The 12,527-nt window shown below is 38.1% G+C and overlaps 1 protein-coding gene across 8 annotated transcripts in view; it reads right to left on the bottom strand.

Moving 5' to 3' along the window:
• Nucleotides 1–12,527, bottom strand: part of gria4a (glutamate receptor, ionotropic, AMPA 4a) — a 123,527-nt gene that overhangs the window by 23,809 nt on the left and 87,191 nt on the right. The window lies entirely within an intron of this gene.

Genomic DNA, 12,527 nt, shown 5'->3' with positions numbered 1-12,527 from the left:
TGGAGGGACAAAATAAGGAGACAAGCACCATTGATTTCATCACTTATTTGGAAGTTTTGCCTCCTTACCATTTTTATATTTCCAAAAACTCGCTTAACCCATCAAGGCCTAAAGCAAGCGTCTGGCAAAACATGCCTCTAAAACCTAAGGGTGACTTTTGAGTTACTCCCGAAAACCTGAAGTTTTCCCGGAAATTCAACAATATTAAAAATAATTGATATCTCAGCTCCTGACGCAGATAGAAACATAATTCCAAAAGCTTTTCAGAGCTTACACTGAGGCGTTCACGCAAACCTAATTTATTATTATAAACCTTCAAAATATATTTTAAAAGAATCAACAAACAAATGTCGCATCTGCGGGTGTATAACTCCAAATCTATTTACCTTCAAGACTAAAGCGCAGTAATAACCTCGGGGATTTGAGTGGTAAATATTCATCACAAAGCCGTCAAAATTGACAACATCCTCATGATCTACAAACATATTTCTTAACAATATGTCACTGTCGACTCGTTACACTGATTTGAATTCCTCAATCGCGTCATTTATTTAATAACTCCCTCGAATCTGCATCAACCATGAACGCTCGAATAAAATTCCAGGACATGCTACGAGGCCCACGTCACCCTATCGTGCATATTCTGATGATTTTCATCGGCTAAGAGACCAAGAATTGGTTAAAACATAACAAAATGACATATCCGCTCTCCCAAGTTTAAAGGGAGAAGCGCGGTCACGCGCTCCAGGCCTTAATGGGTTAGAACGAATAAATTGAGTAAATTGTTTTTTGTACAATATTTCATCCACTCTATTTAGTAAAATAATATATACAAAACTACGGAAGCGTATTGCATTTACTTGAAACATTTTTTGGGGGGTTGCTTTGTTTTTTTGAGCATTTTTTTTTATTTTCTGTATTTCTGAATCTTTTTTTTCTGTTTTACAGATTTTTTTCTGTCAAAAAAATATAAAAAACCCCAGAAAAAATATTAATTTATAAAACAGGGAAAATTACTCAGAAAAACTGAAAAAAACCATTCAGAAAACAGAGGAAAATATATTTTTTTAAAACAGAAAAAAAATTATTCAAAAAACCAGAAAAAAATATTCAATTAAATGGGAAAAAAATACTTAAAAAAACAACGCTCCCCCCAAAAAATTAGTCAGTTTTTCAAGTGAATGCAATACCCTTTTATATGTATAAAAATGAAGTGGAGCCCTGTAGTTTTTGTCTTTTTTAATAGTTGCGAGAGCAGTTGAAACAGATGCTAAGGTCAACTAAATTGCTAAGTTGTCAACACTGACTGCTTTTGTAAACTACTGTAGCTCTTCGCAACCTTGTATGCACATCAGCAGAGATGTGCTTTAAGCTACAGAAGCTGTTGAACAGACACCCTTACATGACACACCCATACTCTCTCTGTCAGCAGTTGAATAAACCTTCATGAACAAGTCTTTAATTGTGTTTGATTGATGTGAAGCTCTGTCAGCTTCCAAAGATGAGTCAGCAGTACAGACCTGCAGAAATGTTTTTACTTATCAAGTCCTCCAAAGACAAGAAAATGTCTGGTTATAAAAATTGGAGGCAGCCGGAAGGGTCACGTCTGAAATGGAATGCGTACAACTGATACTCTCAACACTTCAAATGTGTCTCTATCTTGGAACGTGTACAATAAAAATGTTCTTTAGGAAAATAGATAAATGACTTGTCTAGCAGGGAATGCATTGCCCTTGACTTGTTTGTGTGTGCTGCCACAGAAGAGGAGAAGATGAAAAAAGAGGTGGTTATTAAACAGCATTTGGCCTTGCACCAAGTTAGAGATGACGTTTACCTCCTGGAGGTCGATGGAGTGTGCTTCATTCAGATAAGGCTGAGACGGAGAGTACACTTGCATGTGTGTGACCAAATGTGTGTGTGTGTGTTTCTGTTGCTGGGTGAGTCCTTGATTCCTCATGTGACACCGGCTTGAACACATTTATCTGACGGCGTAAAAGTGCGTGTTGGTATGCAACAGGCAACTTCTTCTACGGCAGGTCGTGTATCATCTATGATAGGCAACAGATTGCCTTCCCAATCGTCCGTTGTGAAAGATTAATGGCACGCACAGCGTTTGTTCCCCCCCACCCCCCCCTTCTCACACACATTTTCCTGCACATGACACTTTTTGAAGGAATGTTGTTTCTTTGCATGCAACACAAGAGTATTTTATCCCACGGTGCGGAACCAAGCAATTTAAATGTATACACTGCACGCATGGCCATGTGATCTCTTCCATTTTGTCTTTACCATTTGTCAATATTATTTCCCAACAGTCAACTGTGGTGTATTATTTTCTGTATATAAATGCATTTCTAAACATATGTTCCACACATCCTTATTTTAAAAGTTTATGGAGCTCCCAGGGTCATAAAATAAAGTTTTCCAAAATTTAAAAAATAACTGGATTGTTAAACTTTTTCTTAGGATTTACAGTGACAGTGTGTATAATTTAGTTCCATCGAGTGGTGAACTAATAGAATGCAACAACCTAGCGCACTACGGTGTCTCAGAGAGACCACACTTCACAAGACCACCACCCGTTACTACGTTCGTGAAGTTCTTCTCCTTCGGGTATCAGTCGCAGGAGGTAGAGCCGGCTGTCCAGTGACCGGAAGGTTGGCTGTTCGATCCCCACTCTCCCCGAGTCATGTGTCGTTGTGTCCTTGGGCAAGACACTTCACACGCATTGCATCCAGTGAGTGTCCAGAAAAGTGCTATATAAATCTGATGTATTATTATTATTATCCATCCATCCATCTTCTACCGCTTATCTGAGGTCGGGTCACGGGGGCAGCAGCTTTAGGAGGGATGCCTAGACTTCCCTCTCCCCAGCCACTTTAACCAGCTCCTCCGGCGGCATCCCAAGGCGTTCCCGGGCCAGCCGAGCGACATAGTCTGGAGAGACTATGTCTCTCGGCTGGCATGGGCGTCCTGGGTCGTCCCCGGGGCCTCCTGCCGGTGGGATATGCCCGGAACACCTCTCTAGGGAGGCGTCCAGGAGGCATCTGAACCAGATGCCCGAGCCACCTCAGCTGGCTCCTCTCAACGTGGAGGAGTAGCGGCTTACCCTGAGTCCCTCCCGGATGACCGAGCTTTTCACCCTAATATTATTATTATTATTATTATTATTATGTAATATAATTAGTGATTACTAAACCTATGATTATATTCAAAAAAATTACGTATAGGAATGTGCATTAAAAAATCGAAAAAAATGTAAACACTGTCGCTTTAACTCATTCACTGCCATTGACGACTAAAAACTTCAAAAATTCATTTGAACTATTTCTATTAGTTTAACATTTTTTTCCAAGAGTATAAAAACCTAGAAAAAAATATTGTACATTTAGAACAGATATAAAATTTGTGATGAATCGTGAGTTAACTATTGAAGTCATGCGATTAATTACAGTTTAAAAAAATTACTCGCCTGACGAGATGATTATTAAAAATTAGGAGCGTCGGGCGATTAAAATTTTTAATCGTAATCAAATGCATGACTTCACACGATTAAGCATAAATGTTATATCTGTTCTAAATGTACAATAAAAAAATTCTAGGTTTTCATACTCTTGCTAACAAAAGTAGGAAAAAAAGTTAAACTAATAGAAATAGGTAAAATGATTTTTTTACGTTTATAACCGAACAATGGCAGTGAATGAGTTAATATGTTTTAATTTCAAACAGAAACAAAAGTTGCAGAGAGTTCCCAATGTCAGCAGTATCTCTTACAAAGCTAACTGAAAATTTAAATAAATGGTTCTCTGAAGTTAACACAGTTTCAAATTGATCTCTTATCGGCCGTCAGATTTTTGAAAAAAGGTTGATGACAATATTTGCCAAAATAGGACAATGGCATCCCCACTTATTTACTACATTTGTGCATTTTGGTGACAGCGACTCTCATACTTTTCTTTTCTTTTTTTTTTTTATTATTATTATTTTTAGAATGGTCGTCCTGTCTGATCACGCGATTAGAATCATGTGTGTAAATTTGGGGTCAGATGAAAAAGTAAAAAAATAAATACATATTTATTACAATTTAAACGACAAAATAGAGGAATCTTGAGGAACAACGATATTACTAAATGGAACAGGAAATGCTTCCTTTTTATATTACACAATGTAATGTTTTGAGTTCCCCCGCGACCCTTGTGAGGACAAGCGGTTAAGAAAATGGATGGATGGGTGTTTTGAGTTCTTGTGGTGGAGTGAAAAAGACATCCACAAGTGCTGCAATTCCACACAAATTTTTAGTTTTTGTTTTAATTCAAGCTGCAATTGATTAAGCCCACTTGTACGTCACCTATTTGTTCATAAATAAATCCCCAAATATTAGACCAAACGTGACTTCGCATTACAAGATGAGTTGATTGACAAAAAATGGCAGTGAGTTGAGTTGCCGACCAAAACTGTGGCGCTGTGCAATGACAATACTTCTAGACAGCACACAGTAACAAAATTACCCAAACAACTGTTAAAACTATGTTCATTGTTACATAGAGAGGAAACAGTTGAAGTAAACTTAAAATAATATGCAGCAGATGGGGAACATTCAGGTAACATTAGTTGCAGTTTGCCTGCTGTAATTAGAGGATTGCGTAAACATGAAGTTGCCGCCTCGGGACGGGGATAATATCTGCAGTTTAGAAGTGTTTTAATTTGGAAAGCCACGGTAGTGCAACGACTTGTAATGTGCATAAATTGTATTGCATGGAACTGGGATTGCTATTCACTATATTACACACTATCCTGAAATGAGCTTTTATTATTTTTTTGTGACTAAATATGAAGCTACTGCTTAAGTACACTGCAAATGAGCTCTGTAATAAACTCCTGTGGTGACAAAATGCAGCTCTGTCTTTTCCAGTTTGGAAAAATTGTGTTATTCTACAAGCAGTGTTTACAGGACTTGCCCAAAGACATCGTCTTTGTAAAACTGCCTCCAAAGCTTCGAGCAGCAATTCGGAGAAAAGCTTTAATATATATATATATATATATATATATATATATATATATATATATATATATATATATATATATATCTTCTTACATCAACACAGTTTAAGTAGAAACTATCTAAACTTGTGTCATATGTGTATTTCCATCCATCCATTTTCTTAACCGCTTGTCCTCACAAGGGTCGCGGGGGTGCTGGAGCCTATCCCAGATGGCTTCGGGCAGGAGGCGGGGTACACCCTGAACTGGTTGCCAGCCAATCGCAGATATGTGTATTTGAGTTCTTTCAAAATCTGTCTTTGCCGTGACTGTAGTCCCTAATAAAGTCAGACACACGAGGGAAGTGTAAAGGCAATCTGCTTTGGGTCCATAAAGAAGCATGAAAAAAGCTCACGTTGTAATTGTAGGGCTTCTCAATGGTACGACTTCCCCAATCTTACCTTAACAGAAATGAATTTTGTCATGGGACCCGGCTTTGTCATCCAAATATTGGGCAAATTTTTAGTTATGAGATCTCTTTCTGTGAGTGAGTTAAATATTACTGGGAAATGTGTGCTTGCTTAAAACATTCTTGAATTTGGATGATGATGTGATGATGATGATGATGATGATGATAATATGCACATTGTTTGTTACTACAAATCGGAATTTCTGATCTATCACTATGTGGTCTGCTCGTTTTACTTCTTGCCCACTTAATATGACACACAGCACAATTATTTAATTACCAATGTTATTTATGAAATAATGTTGATAATGTGTTATATAGTCACTCGGGCCCGACCAATTCATTGGCCGGCTGATTTAATCAGATCTAACTAAACATTTTTTTAATTATTATTATTATTTTATATATATATATATATATATATATATATATATATATATATATATATATAATTATTTAATTATGTATTCATTTATTTTTTACATATTAACACAATACACCATAAGACATAACATGACATGCAAATAAGACCAAACACACATAAAGCAAAAATCGAGAGATTTTTGTCATTTTTTCATTCTTGTAACTAGTGAAACAGGACAAAGTATTGTCAAGCAATCAAACGTCTTGCCTGTAACTCATAACTTTATTGTTGCAAGTGTTAGGGGACCAAAGATCCTAAAAAGATCCAAACTGTTTAGGCTTTAACGGTCTATAAATTCTCCACAATAAAAACTAGAGCTTCTGACCATCTCACAAATGTCTTACCAAGCAGACGGGGAAGGCACGGGTACATTTACAGATTGGTTGCAATTAATTGTGTGATGGCTATTTAGAGGACTTCCCAAAAACTATTATTAGTGCATTGCAGTGACGTACAAGTGGATTTAAATTGCTGACTTTGTGACCAATCTGAATTGGTAAGCTTCAGTGCACCACTGTAGTTGGCTAGTCATTCCATTAGATGGATCTGTTACAATCATTAAGTATTCAGGCCACCCGGGGCCATTTAGTCAATACATCACACACGCACGCGCGCGCGCACACACACACACACACACACACACACACACACACACACACACACACACACACACACCAAACTGAAGATGTACCCGCAGCCAACAGCAGGCGCAGACGAGAAGCTGTAATTTCAGATGTTTATTGACAAAGACATCCAATTCCTCTGAGATGTTTTCTTCTGATCGGTTTACATCACTCTGCCGCACTTCTTCTCGACCCTCCTCCTCATCAGCATCACTTTCCCGCCTTTTATGCTAACAATTGCAGTCCCATCACCCAGCTGCCCATCATCGTTCTCGCTGCACCTTTTCTGCATTGACCTTGCCAATCAGTGACATGAACACCTCCCAAGTTCCCCACCAAAAAGATGACAGGCGTGTGGCGTAAATGTCTTCCTCAAGGTCACTCTGACAATGTGGGCCATTGTGTGTTAATGCTTTCATGTTTACTGCCACTCACCGCTGTGCATGTAAACACAAAGGCGCAGGAGTGTGCATATGTGCCACCACGCAGACACTTCTTGTCATGGGAAGTTAATTAATTAAGTTGAGGATTAGACAACGGATCAGCATGAGCGGCCTTGAAAAGGTCCGACGAGGGAAGATAAGGAAATCCTACGGAGAGATCGGATGCGATGGAATGTCGAATTGGAAAGGAGAGATCGTTCCCAAAGATAGATAAATATAGACGGCGCAGACTGTAGCGTGAGAGTAAAAGACCTGAATAGAAGTGAGTGTAATACTCAGACTGCAGAGATGACTGCAGCAGCAGAGCGCGAGGGACGCAAGCCGCATACCAATCATGGCGACTCAATACGCAGCACACACTGACTCGCGCGCGCGCACACACAGACGTATTCAAACAGCATGTGTCATATATTGTTTCCCCAAAGATGCTCATGAAGGTTACAAGAAAGAAAAAGTGCTGTATTAGAGAATATACAACAGAAGGTCAGGACATAGTTGAGCGAGCACAAGGCATTTTATTAAATAAAGATGTTTGCGTTCAAGCTATGAAAAGCTTTTACTTGTGAGGTCTTTTACCTTACATTATTTCCAGCTCCACCATAAATGTCAGCCTGAATATGCTGATCTCCACTGGCATGCCAGATAAGTGTCACCATGGTGATGGAGAGGGTAACATTTGAGAAAATATGAGCAGTTTTTTATTCTATGTGCTCATTCTGACCTCCTTGTACATTATCTTGACAGTGGATGCTGTGTGGTGGTGGAGGCATACAATTGGTTGCTATCATGGAATGGATGCAACTACTTGTTATTACCTCTGCCAAAGAGGTCGTGAAAGGTCAAGTTTGTTTATGTTTGGGCATGCATTTTGCATGCAGTATTGTACAAATATTGATTGGCTTAAAAAAGTTATGGAGAGGTCAAGGCATGAGGTTTTTAATTTTATTTCGAACATGTATATAATAGTACATATGTAAATAGAAAATATACAAATCATATAAAACAACAAACACAACATTAAAGCAACGAAAGCAACATAAGAAAGTTTCAGATTGGTTCACCCAGTCACGAGCTACACATTTACATATACATGTTCGAAAAGGAGTAGGAGGAAGTAAGAACTTATCAGATCCTACCCCTTTTAACATCCGTTACACAATAAATAGTAGGTATTGTATAGTAAACCAAAAAAAACTGCTAGTATACAGCTAATATATCTTGATTATTAACTAAGACATAAAAAATTAATTTGAACTATTTCTATTAGTTCAATTTTTTTTACCACTTTTGTTAACAAGAGTATGAAAACCTAGATTTTTTTTTATTGTATTAGAACAGATATAAAATGTGTGATTAATTGTGAGTTAACTAGTGAAGTCATGCGATTAATTACGATAAAAATCCATCTCAGGGGGCGGCCATTTTGCCACTTGCTGGTGACTGAAAATGACATCATAGTTGCTCATGCAGGGCTCAGGCAACGACCAATCGCAGCTCGGCTTAAACAGCTGAGCTGTGATTGGTCAACTTGAACTGCTGAGCTGTGGCTGGTCGTTGCCGCCTTCTGGGGTTCTGGGTGGCGGAGTGGTTACCGTCACGTGCCTTCGGTGCAGGTTGCCGCAAGTTCGCTTTCCCGCCTGGGAGACCATATATGTGTATGAGTGCACACAAAACAAAACAAAATGGCCGCCTTCTGATATTTATAAAAACGGTTGGATTTTGCTGCTTATCTCATATTCCATTAACACAATATTAACCAGAACACAGTATTTAGAAGAGTGGGGCTGCATAGAACATACTATTGTTAAGACATTTTTGGGGCGGTGACTTCCCCTTTAAGGAAAAATGCTATGTTGGGATGTATACATGTAGCTCTTTCTTAAAAATGATGTCATTGATTTTTGAAAAAATTATTATGGATCAAAAGTACTAGTTCTATTAGTACTTGGTATCAGTAGCGGTGACTAATCAAGAGTTGTGTACTCGTACTGGTATCGGTCTGAACAAAAGGGGTATCGCACATCACTAATCACATATCTAGTCTTGCTTTAAGGGCAGAACAAAAGAGTGCATTTTTAATGTGCAGTCAGTCTGCCTTCTTAATCAAGAAGTTCATCACATACAGTCCATCACCCTAAGCTGTTGCACAGCTCCTGTCGCTTAGCAACCATGAAAGCTAGTGGGCAGTCCTGAGTCGTGACATGTTTGACTCGTTGCAAGTAAATGTTTGCCAAGGTTAGACGTTTATAAACTTTCATGAAAACTTGCAGACTTAGCTGCATCTAATATTTTTTTTATAATCTTGGTAGTTCTCAGTACTGGGGCCAGAGCCAGGCTGCTTTTTATACAGACCCATTTTGACAAATTCTTAAAAATAACCAGTGGAACTTTGGGCTAGCGCAGCTTTCTGGCAGCTATTTGAATACAGACTAATTGCGTGCATTGTAACACCACCCACGTGACGAGAATTATACTCATAACAGCTTTAGAGAGTGGGTGTGTGCGAAGCAGGCGAGCGGTGAGGAGAGAGACAAAGGATGAAGAAAGTTCAGGATAAACAGTCTTTTTTTACAGTACAGCAGATGAAAACTGTTAATGCCTTAATATTAGATTGTTTATATAGTTGCCCATGTAGAATGAAGCAACTGGTCGTATTTAAAACACGCATTTTAGAAAGTATTCGTCTTTCAGCACAAAGTAATTTTAGAATGCAAAATAAGTACGGTATGTCTTTTTATTTTGTTTGGCAGTTGGTGATGACATGACAATTTCTCACGATTGTTGTTCTGGACTCATCTTAAAACCGTGTCCTGAACTAAACCTTTTCAACTTTTATTTCACTAACTTATGGTTGGGCAATCTAGCCTGAACATATTATAAAACATTGTTCACAAATATCCTATTATGAATTTTAAAGCCAAGCAAGTAACATGACATTATTCAAAACAAGTTTTGCTGTTTGGTTGTTTCCCTCTTCTGGTATTTCTCCTGATACCAAACAAGCTTTGAAACTGTTTTTTTCTCTCTACCAATTTTCCACCCCCAAGGTTTCACTTGCATCAACTGCTACAGAAATAATAGAAATAGATATTTCCTATTTACAGATAATATGAAAATAAGTTTATCCTATTGGGAAAAAAGTCAACATGTAAGCACATACACCCCCCCCCCCCACACACACACACACACACACACACACACACCCACACCCACACACACACACACACACACACACACACACACACACACACACACACACACACACACACACACACACACACACACACACACACACACACACACACACACACACACACACACACACACACACACACACACACACAGTCCCATTAAATTAACATTTTGAGCAATTTGTAGGCCTGCTGGTAGTGCAGTCTTTCATGCAGATGGCTTGGGTTCGTTTACTGACCAGTGGCCTAATATCTAGTCACTGCCAGTCCCGAGCTTGAATAAAAATTGGTGTATTGTGTCAGGAAAAGTATCTGACATTAAGAACTGTAAAAAATAAAATAAAAAACACCTTATGGGATGAGCCAACTGGTTAACGATTTAACTCCATGGATCGAAGTGTAACGCCACACAACCTCCTGCTCCCTCACGGTCTTTCCTCATGTAAAGTTGTACCGGTGAAGCAAATGACCTCCAAAAAATGTTTGCGGCTTAGAAGCACATTCATTCATTTCAATGCAAATTACGTATGTAAAGTAGCTCAGACCAACTATACTAATTTCAAGAGAGTTCAATGACAACATTGGAAAGTACTCTAGGTAGACAGCAACCCGGAAACAATTAGGCGGGCCAAACGAGCCGGATGGCTAGCTCAACTAAAGGTTAGCAAGCCTCGGATACCATCAGTCTTCCTAGCCAGCTTTGCTCAATGGACTATAAAATGGATTTACTTTGCCAGAGAGCTGGTTCCAGCGAGATGAGGAATTGTTCGGTGCTCTGTTAAATGGAAACGTGGCTAAACAACAAGATGCCGGACTCAGACTTTGAGATTGATGGACTACCGCTGTTTCGGGCCGACCGTGACTCCAGTTTGGGGAAGAAATGTGGGGTTGGAGTCTATATTTATATCAACAAAGGTTGTTGCACAAACAGTGAACTTATCAGCCATTGTTCCACAGAAATATATATATTTTTTTTTTACGCCACTGCTGTTTACATTAGTATGAACGCTAATGCTAATGCTAACACCAGTGTTGGGAAAGTTACTTTAAAAAAGTAATTAGTTATAGTTACTCATTACTTGCTTAAAAAAGTAACTGAGTTAGTAATTTAATTACTTCATAATAAAAGTAACTCGTTACCTGGCAAAGTAAATATTTTCACTACCTAATTTTTTTTATATCAAATAATTTGGATTTTTTAAAATATTATTATTATTATTATTATTATTATTATTATTATTATTATTATTATTATTATTATTATTATTATTATTATTATTACTATATTTTCATACAAGGAATTACAATTATGTCCAGGCTATAGTGTTATTTTTGTGAATATTTATGTTACACAAATGCCTCATTCCATAATGACATATCATATAATAATAATAATAATAATAATAATAATAATAATAATAATAATAATAATAATAATAATAATAATAATAATAATTCATTAAATTTGGAGTGGTAATGTATGTTCTACCACTGCCAATTACTACAGCAATCATAATAAGAATAAAAATAAAATACATACTGGATATATGGTGATTTGTGGCACATATGTCAACTATAGGTAATTTGTAGACAGTCCTAGCCAGTCCCTCCAGGATTTCACGGGCATTTTTTATGATTGTTGCGGGCTAAAATAATCAACAAGGTTGCCTATCTTGTTCTTTATTGCTGTTATGGTGCTTGCTTGTGGACAAATCGCTCCTCATGGCGGCCGTTTTTTGGCAAATCTCTACTGTTATTTTGATTAATGTCACTCACAAATGACTTCCAGGCGAGTGAGGTGGAATCTGCTAAAATGCTAAGCGAAGGTCCAAAAGGAAGACACGTCCGTCACGAGGTGAAACGCTTCCCGCGGCACCTCCAAAATAAAAGTCACCATACATTTCAGCTGTCAAGACACTTTTTTTGTGACGAGGTCCGACAACAACAGTGCCTCGAACTGTGCGCAAATGACATTTCAGAGCAAGAATGCCGCAAAAGAGCAACACACGATTGCACAACGTCTTGGAGCTTACTTCGAGCCTTGTAACTAATAAATGAATTGTAACGCAACGCATTTCACATACAATAACCGCGTTTCAAATATGGGGAGAATAATTAGATTAATTAATCCGTTTATGAAAAAAAAAATGGAGTTACCGAACGCCGTTAGTTTAAACGCCGTTATTCCAAACACTGGCTAACACTAACAAATTGCTACGGAGCTTCATGACACCATTAGCTCCACAGAGACATTTGATGTGATCACAGGTGATTTTAAACACGCGAAATTGACGGACACTCACAATGTGGGGGGATAACACGCCGGACTATGTGTACACAAATATACACGGGACATCCAGAGCTCATCTTGGCTTCTCCAACCATATTTCCACCATA

The sequence above is a fragment of the Leptonotus elevatus genome, chromosome 7, assembly GCF_054856555.1.
Source record: "Leptonotus elevatus isolate MCC_2025b chromosome 7, RoL_Lele_1.0, whole genome shotgun sequence".
Taxonomy (NCBI): Eukaryota; Metazoa; Chordata; class Actinopteri; order Syngnathiformes; family Syngnathidae; genus Leptonotus; species Leptonotus elevatus.
This window is presented reverse-complemented; position numbering and strand designations above follow the sequence as displayed.